The sequence below is a fragment of the Hibiscus syriacus genome, unplaced genomic scaffold (assembly GCF_006381635.1).
Source record: "Hibiscus syriacus cultivar Baekdansim isolate YM2019G1 unplaced genomic scaffold, ASM638163v2 tig00117056_pilon, whole genome shotgun sequence".
Taxonomy (NCBI): Eukaryota; Viridiplantae; Streptophyta; class Magnoliopsida; order Malvales; family Malvaceae; genus Hibiscus; species Hibiscus syriacus.
The window spans coordinates 4158209-4167252 of NW_024063539.1; the positions used below are offsets into that span (position 1 = coordinate 4158209).

Genomic DNA, 9044 nt, shown 5'->3' on the forward strand with positions numbered 1-9044 from the left:
TATTTTGAACGTTTGTATTAGCAAATGTTGGGGCATATCGAAAGCCCATTTCAGACAGAAATGATTCATGTGGGGCATTCTGAGGGCCCACGTCAGTATGAATATTTGGGCATTTTGAAAGCTCACATCAACAAGAAGCAAATGTTGGGGTATGCTGAAAACCTATTTCAATCATAATCAGGAACATTGACGTATTTTGAATGTTTACGTCAACAAATGTTGGGGCTTACTTCAAGCCCATTTAAATCAATTGGAATATTGGCGCATTTTGAACGTTTGTATTAGCTAATACGGGGGCATGCTGAAAGCCCCTTTCAATCAGAATCAAGAATGTTGACACATTTTAAACGTTTGTATTAGCCAATGTTGGGGCATGCTGAAGGCCCACATCGTCATATGTTAAAGATCATTTGATATGAGCAAATATTTCCAATAAGACAGAAAGGAATGAAGAATGAAAATGGTGAAATAGTGACAGTGGAGCTGACTATACATTATTGTTTCATTCATCAGACAGTTACAGCAGGATCATATTGTTGAACAAATATCTACTCAGCAAGAATGGTTTCAAATACTCAATCTTCTTAAATCATGTTTCACACAACAACATGTTCTTTGTTAAGCTACATCACGGTTGCATGAATAAGGATGGTCCCTAGGCAAACCATTTGATCCAGGGTTCAGTTTCTCAAAATCTTGGCTTTGAATTTTGTATTTTGTGTGTCGGTAATGATTGGAAATATTTCTTTGAGATTCCTGACAGTTAGTTTCAATCATGTTGTTGAGACCACGAAGCTGTTTTTCACATCAGTGTTTGTTTACTTGATGATATTGAACAAATAAAGAGGCTCAGCTTATGTTATTCTTATTCCCGTTGTTACTAGGGTTATCATTACCAGCCAGGGTAAACTGAGTTTTCATCTATTTGGTTTATCCTGTGTGTTTCATCCCCAACATCAAGAATTCCATAAACCTTCTTCTGTACATGGATCCTATAGTTGAAGTGTTTATACTTTCTACAATGCTCATTTCGGAAGAAAACGTGATCGATATCACACTTGCCCTTGCTCGAGATGATATCAAGATCAGTTTATATCTCTTATTCAACTCGGCACTAGCATATATCGTGAATTTGACCAAGTTTTTAGTCATACCAACATATCACTTGTATCCCCACTGAGTTCTGTTCTCAAGTGGTCTTGTGACATCATACAAAAGCTTTGAACACTATGCAAAGAGCTTCATTTGATTGAGAACATCTGGGCAGAAGCCACAGGAAATAATGAATGTATTGTTAAATGTTTATGAAACATCTGTGCAGAAATCACAAGAAATGATGAATGTGTTGTCAAATGTTTTACAACAAGAAACTAGTGGAGCCAACTAAAGTTGAATGACAAGTTGCCTTGTTCGAGATCCAATTAGATGTGGAGACATGAAAGGAATCAGGATACATCCTCCTTATAATGTGTTGCAAGAGTCAAATCAGAACAGACATTGCTCTCCTAATTAATCCCTGCTGAGTATGACATATCTACATCTACACTTTTCAAAGATGATAGATTCTTTCTTCAAAGATGATAGCATATCTCTTTAAAGATGATAGGTTCTCTTTTCAAAGATGAAAGCTTTATTGGATTTCTACACAAGTCTAGATAAAGAAAGCCGATGTTATCCAAGACAAAATAGGGCATCAAGGTCATAGTTCTAACTACGACAAGAGTTTCATAAATGAAATATTTTTTCTGAGACTTTCATGAAACAAAGAAGACATAAAGATTGCTCTTCCAAATCAAAAATGCCAGCTTAAAATGACATTTTGACCAAAGTGAAGGAATACGAGTTCACCACTTTGAAATCAAATAAAAATGAACTTAACATTCATGCATCATATTTAGGCATTTGCAAAAATAGATGCATTTTCATTCATTTTATCCATGCTGGATTTTGACAGGAATTTCAAAGATTTTAGCAAAAATTCAAATCCATCACTTGATGGATCAACTTTTCCAGAGAAAGTTCATAATAAGAAAAACTTATCTGAAGAAGGAAGAAGAAGTTCATAATGAGAAGAACTTGTTCAACCTTTTGCATGACTCTATCACAGAAGGAGATAGATCAGCATCAACTTTTCCAGAGAAAGTTCATAATAAGAAGAACTCATCTGAAGAAGGAATAAGAAGTTCATAATGAGAAGAACTTGTTCAACCTTTTGCATGACTCTATCACAGAAGGAGATAGATCAACATCAACTTTTCCAGATAAAGTTCATAATGAGAAGAACTCATCTGAAGAGGGAAGAAGAAGTTCATAATGAGAAGAGCTTGTTCAACCTTTTTCTTCAATTCATCACTCGATGGATCAGCATTGCCAGGTAGAAGTTCATAATGAGAAGAACTCATCTGAAGAGGAAGAAGAAATTCATAATGAGAAGAATTTGTTCAACCTTTTGCTTGAATTCACCACTCGATGGATCAACTTTTCCAGAGAGTTCATAATGAGAATAACTCATCTGAAGAGGAAGAAGAAGTTCATAATGAGAAGAACTTGTTCAACCTTTTGCATGACTCTATTACGGAAAGAGATAGATCAACATCAACTTTTCCAGAGAAAGGTCATAATGAAAAGAACTTATCTGAAGACGAAAAAGAAGTTCATCCGAGAAGAACTTGTTCAGCCTTTGCATGATTACATCACAGAATGAGATAAATTATCATCCCAGTGGAAAAGTTCATAATGAGAAGAACTTATAGCTAAGAAGTTTAAACATTTCAAGCTAAAAATGGTGCTTTATGTCTTTGCTCCATTCCTGTTCCACAGCAACGAGCAAAGAGGGGCAACTGTAATCACCATTTTTACCTCTCCATTCCAGCGGCCCCTCCACGTTGCACATTCCAGCACCTTCCAGCAGCTCCAGAAGCCAGCTGCCCCCTCCACGTTTCAGCAACTCTCCAACAACGACAACCGTCCAGCACCTCACCAGCTGTCTCTCCTCGTTATAGCTCAGCCGCCACACCCACGACCACCAATGCTCCACGTCCTGAATCAATTCATCATCACAAAACAAAGGATAATATTTTATTTCTTTTCACATGTAAATTGGGGCTATAAAAACCCCAGAACAATTTAAAAAAAGAAAGGAGGAGGAGGAGCAAATACACAGCAAATTGAAAAGGAAAAAGCATTACAAAGGTTATTTTTACATTTGATTCATTTTTTCAGCATTATATTTTATTTATTTATTTATTTTCGGAAAAAAAACAAAGTAAGTTAATTAAATAAAAAAAACAGAAAAGAAAAGAGTTGAAAGCTTTGGGTGTTCTGGTGTGTGAAAAATGAGAGGAAGAAGATGAGTTTTAAGTTTATAAAATGTTTGGGTAAACCACACGTCAGGTCCCTAGGCTTTAAGAGTTCATTACTTTATTCACTTAAAATAGGGAAAATACGAAATAATCCCTCTAATTTAGGAGGCTATTTATAATTTAGTCCTTGCTATGCTTTTATATATATTTTAGGTAAATGACAGATTTAGTCCTTTAATTTTAATAATTAATATTTTAATTTAGAAAGCATGTTTTAACTTGTTTTAATTTAATTTTCGAATTTAATATAGTTTTAATTTAGTCACCAAATTAATAAATATGTAAAATAGCATAATCAGATACTAAAATTTTAATAAATTAATTACGAATTAGATATTTATTTTTAATACATTTTAATTTAGTCATTAACTTTAAAATTATTAGCTTTTATTATATAGTTTTAATCTCATTTATTTTAGTTGTTGATTTAATTTTATATGTTTATTTGCAATATATTATTATTATTATTATTATAAACATATACATATAATAAATATTATTTATTTATTTATTTATTTTTTATAATAATAAATTCTAATAATATTAAAGAAAATGACTGTCTTAAAGCACCTAGAAGTCTGTTTTCTGATATTTTTTATCATATAAAATATATATTATTTTTTAAGAAACATTTTTAATATTTATTTTATTTATTAATATAGAAGAAAAGAGCTGTCTTAAAGCACCTAGAAGTCCTTTTCTAATATTCTTAAATAAATAAATATCCTATTTATATATATATATATTATTTTATTTTAATTATTTTTATAGAAATGTTTTTATTAATATTTATTTACTTTTAACATCGAAGAAAAGAGTTGTCTTAAAGCACCTAGAAGTCTCTTTCTGATATTTCTAAGTAAATAAATATCTTATTTATAAATATATATATATATATATTAATATATTTTCTTAAAATAAATTTGAAATAACATGATTAATAATTAAATATATTTTTGAATTTTTAAATTTCTAATAATAGAGACAAATTATAATTAATGAAGTATCAATTTTGGGCGTTGTGGGATGCTAATCCTTCCCCAAACGTAATCGACCACGAATCCCTTTTTTATTATAAAAAAGAACAAATTTTTGGTTTATACGCAGATCAGTTTAAATTATGTTTTCTTAAAAACTATTTTAAAAGATTATTTTTAGGTATTTGACCTACTTAACCCAAAAAGGTCAATGGCTACTCCAAAATATTTCTAAAACACCATTTTTTATCCAAATTACTTTTTTCAACCAAGTAAAATTTGTATACGGGCGAAAACCCGTTACGAAAAAAAAGCAAAGAAGAGAAAAGTTTAAAACGAGAGCGGAAAGCTAAAGTTGTGTATGTTTTGTTTCAGAATCAAGCTTTAGCCCTTTTACTTTATTGCCAAAAACATTCAAAATAACAGCAAAAACAAAGATTGTTAAACTAAGATTACTAAGAACTTTTATGTTATCAAAGAAGAAATTGATGCTCATTAAGAAAAATAAAAAGAATACAAAGGCCGAGCCTTTGAATTCAATCAATTCCCGCGTTAATTAGAGGAGGTTAATACGAACATTCTTGCACTGAGACGCTGCCTTTCTCCTTCGTCCACCATTATTAAACCTCACCTTTTTCAGTGTACAGTTTTTCCCTTCGCCCCATCAACCCAACTCTCTCATTGATGTGTTCATTTTCTCTTTCGCTTTTTGTATTGGACATGTGTCATCATTACATCATCTCTTTGGATATATAAATTTTGCCATATTTGAAAATATTGACCTTTAATTAATTAATTTTTCTATCTAAACATTTTATGCTAGAATAAAATATTAGGGTCAATATACTCTAAGAAATTGTTTAATTAAATATTAAGAAAATTTATATATCATGCCTAAATAATAGTCTTACCACACATAACATGCGTTGTAGCTACATCAAGTAAATTAAAACCGTTGACTTTATAATATTTTTTAAATGAAAGAAATCACACATTTATTCAAAAAAATGAAATTAATTGTTTACTTTTATTTTCCAATTGATACATAAGGTGTTTGATAGGTATGTATTTATATTGAATCAAATTTAGGCAAAAGTGATACGGCATTTCAATCACAAAATTTTCTAGAAAATATGAGAGATTTCAAGGGAGTGGAGCAAAGTTAGAACATAAAAACGAAAACTTGTGGTGGCCAACAAACACCAAATGAGAAACTTTTGCAGTGCCTAACAAACTCCCCTCTAACCACTAACGGTTTATTTCACTTTCTTGTAATAATAATAATAAAAACATCATCGTCCTTCGATTTTCTAAAACAATTCTTCTTTATGAGCAGCCTTGGTTCATTCCAAGGCACCTAAAATGACCGCCATGAAAACACTACCATTTCTTCGGGAGACGTCGGGCTACTTGCTAGCTCTTCTCCTGATCGCTTCTCTCCTTCCTTCGTCTTCATCGTTGTTTTCGTTTTCCACTCGTTCCCTTTCTGATTCCGAGATTGCATTCATCGCACGAAGCCAGCTCTTGAATCTTCACGGAACTGATGATTCGAACGATAGTTATGAGTCACATGTGAAGCTTAATTTCACGAAGAATTGGAATGGTCCCAAGGTTTGTGATTACAAAGGGGTGTTCTGTGCACCGTCCCTCAGTGATCCCAAGTCGACGGTCATTGCCGGCGTCGATCTTAACCATGCCGACATTGCCGGATATCTGCCTGCTGAGTTAGGCCTATTGACTGATTTGGCTCTGTTGCATATAAATTCTAATCGATTTTGTGGGGTCATTCCCAAGAGTTTCTCCAAGCTTACTCTTCTACATGAATTGGATGTTAGCAACAATCGTTTCGTTTGTCCTTTTCCCAGAGTTGTTATATCAATACCCTCGCTTAAGTACCTTGATTTAAGGTACAATAACTTCTAAGGCGAATTGCCTTCGGAGTTGTTCGAGAATTCGCCTTCGGAGTTGTTCGAGAAGGAGTTAGACGCATTGTTCTTGAACAACAAATGGTTTGTATCTAACATCCCGGAGACGTTTGGCTCTTCTCCCGTCTCTGTCATCGTTGTCGCCAACAATAGGCTTTCCGGTTGTATTCCGAACAGCATCGGCAAGATGCAGAACACCTTGAACGAGATTGTCTTCCAAAATAACAATCTCACGTGCTGCTTGCCAATGGAGATTGGGAATCTTGGAAACGTAACGGTTTTGGACATCGCTTCGAACACTTTCAACGGTGTTTTGGCGAAGACATTTAAAGGTCTAGGCAAAATGGAAGAACTTGATGTTACAAATAACATGTTGACGGGTTTCGTGTAGGACGAAGTCTGCCGGTTGTCGAGCATAAAGAAATTTGGGTTTTCTTACAACTATTTCAACGGCGAGGCTGAATCTTGCCTACAATTGAAGGGGAAAGACATTGTCTTCGACGATGTTGGTAATTGTTTACCCGATAGGCCTAAGCAGAAGTCAGCTAAAGAATGTCGACAGGTGGTAAGCCGACAAGTCGAATGCGGTAAGTCAAAATGTGGTGGCGGAGGCGGTCAACCACCGCCGAAGCCGCTACCCCCTAAATCAAAACCACCTCCTACGCCTAAACCAACGGATGATGATGACCCTTATGACCAATCACCTGTTAAAAGGCAGCGGCCTCCAGTTCCACAAAAACAATTGCCGCCACCAGTTGTTCAGCCTCCCATCCACTCCCCTCCCCCGCCAGTCATTTCTCCCCCACCTCCAGTTCGTTCACCACCACCTCCGGTTCACCATCCGCCACCACCTCCGGTTCACCCTCCGCCACCACCAATGCACTCTCCACCTCCTTCGGTTCAGTCACCACCACCACCACTAGTCCACCCTCCACCTCCTCCGGTGCATTCTCCGCCACCTGCCCCTCGAAAAGATGTGATTCTACCACCTAATATCGGTTTCAAATACTCATCACCACCTCCACCAAAGTTCCCATGATACTAATGGGAACATATTGGGTTTCACTTGTTTTCAACAATTTTTAGTAGTTCTACAATGTTACAACATAAGCATAGTGTTGTTAGTTTATAGCCACTAACCATTCCAAAAAGAGATTGTTTATAGTTCCCTCCATGCAATATGCATCTCTGCAAATACTAAAATTTAGAAAGTTATGAATATTGGCAATTGTATCGTCTCTTCAAGTTTTCTATTTTTAATTTATCTGTAGAAATTGAAGTTATAGTTAGATAGGAGGTAAAGCTTGCTTGAAGCTACCTCCTCGATTATATTATAAGATTAGATTAAATATGTTGACTAGTGAGATCAAATCCAATCACATTCTGAAACCTTTTACTTTTATTATTATTTTTCATTTAATCTGAACATTTGTTTCATTATATATTAAAAATATATTAATCTTTTTTTCCATTTTATACTTAAATAACCTTTTCAGAGTCCATTCAAATGAATAAAACCGGATATTGGATTGATAAACAAATAAAATACGGTAATCATTGATAGTTATCTTTTATTAGAGGTGATAACTGGGTCGTTCAAATTGGATTTGTGTTGGATTATTTTAGATTTAGACACTATACAATTTAAGTTCAATTCTGGTCATATTAAATATGATTTAGATTTAATTCATATTTACGGTAAATTGAGTCACGCGTTAGGATATATTAAATTTGGATCAATCAATTTTTGAATTAACTAAATATTAGATCTATCGAATTTTGATTCAAAATAATATTAAATTGATTGGATTTCGAATCAGGTCAATATCATATCAATCAATTTTTAGAACGCGTCAATATTAAATTAGCTGATTTCCAAATGGATGAATATCTTATCAGTTAATTTTTTATTCAATTCAACATTTGGATTTTTGGGTCAATTTAAGTTAATTTGGATATGAATCGAATGAGTTAAAAATAAAAAATACATGAGATGATGGTTAACTAGTAATATAATAATATTAAACCATTAAATAATGACCGAATGCGGTGGTTAACCCCATTAATATAGTACAAAATGAGAATAAAAACATATATCATTTTATCATGGCATAATGTCAAAATTAGCCTTCGATATTTATCAAAATGGTCATTTTATCTTTTATTCTATTTTTTTTGGAGCATTTTAGCCTATAATGTTTCATTTTAGGGCCAAAAGTCTCCTAACATTTGATAGAACAATCATTTTGCCCTCAACGTTTCATTTTAGGTTAAAAAAAACCTCATATTTTGGAGCGTTAGTCGTGTGTTAACTAATAGTTGTCGTAACCGATTTTTGGTAATACCCCACAATGCCCAAAATTCTTGATTAAGGATCAATACCCCCACAACGCCCAAAATTAGTACCCTATAGATTATAAATTGTCTATAATAGTGGAAATCTATGAATTTAAATATAAATTTAAGTTACGATCCTATTATTCTAAATTCAACTATACAATTTTTATTTAACAAAAAATTCTAAGGAGAAATATAAAATATTTCAATATCTCCAATCGAATTGAAAATAATCCCTAAAATACTTTAAGACGAATATTTCTCTTTCTAACTGAAATAAAAAGAATATAATAATTTCTTCCAATAATTCAAGATTAAACAATTTGATTCGACCAAAATAAGAAATTAAGATTTATCCAAATTATATATTTAATTAAAAAAGATAAGGGATGTTCAAATATTTAAAAGGATCGAGATCAAATCCCTAATAAAAATTAAACGAA

The 9044-nt window shown here is 33.1% G+C and overlaps 1 pseudogene; it reads left to right on the forward strand.

The window, feature by feature from the left end:
• Positions 1-5701: 5701 nt before the first annotated feature.
• Positions 5702-7304, forward strand: LOC120198238 (annotated as a pseudogene).
• Positions 7305-9044: the final 1740 nt, after the last annotated feature.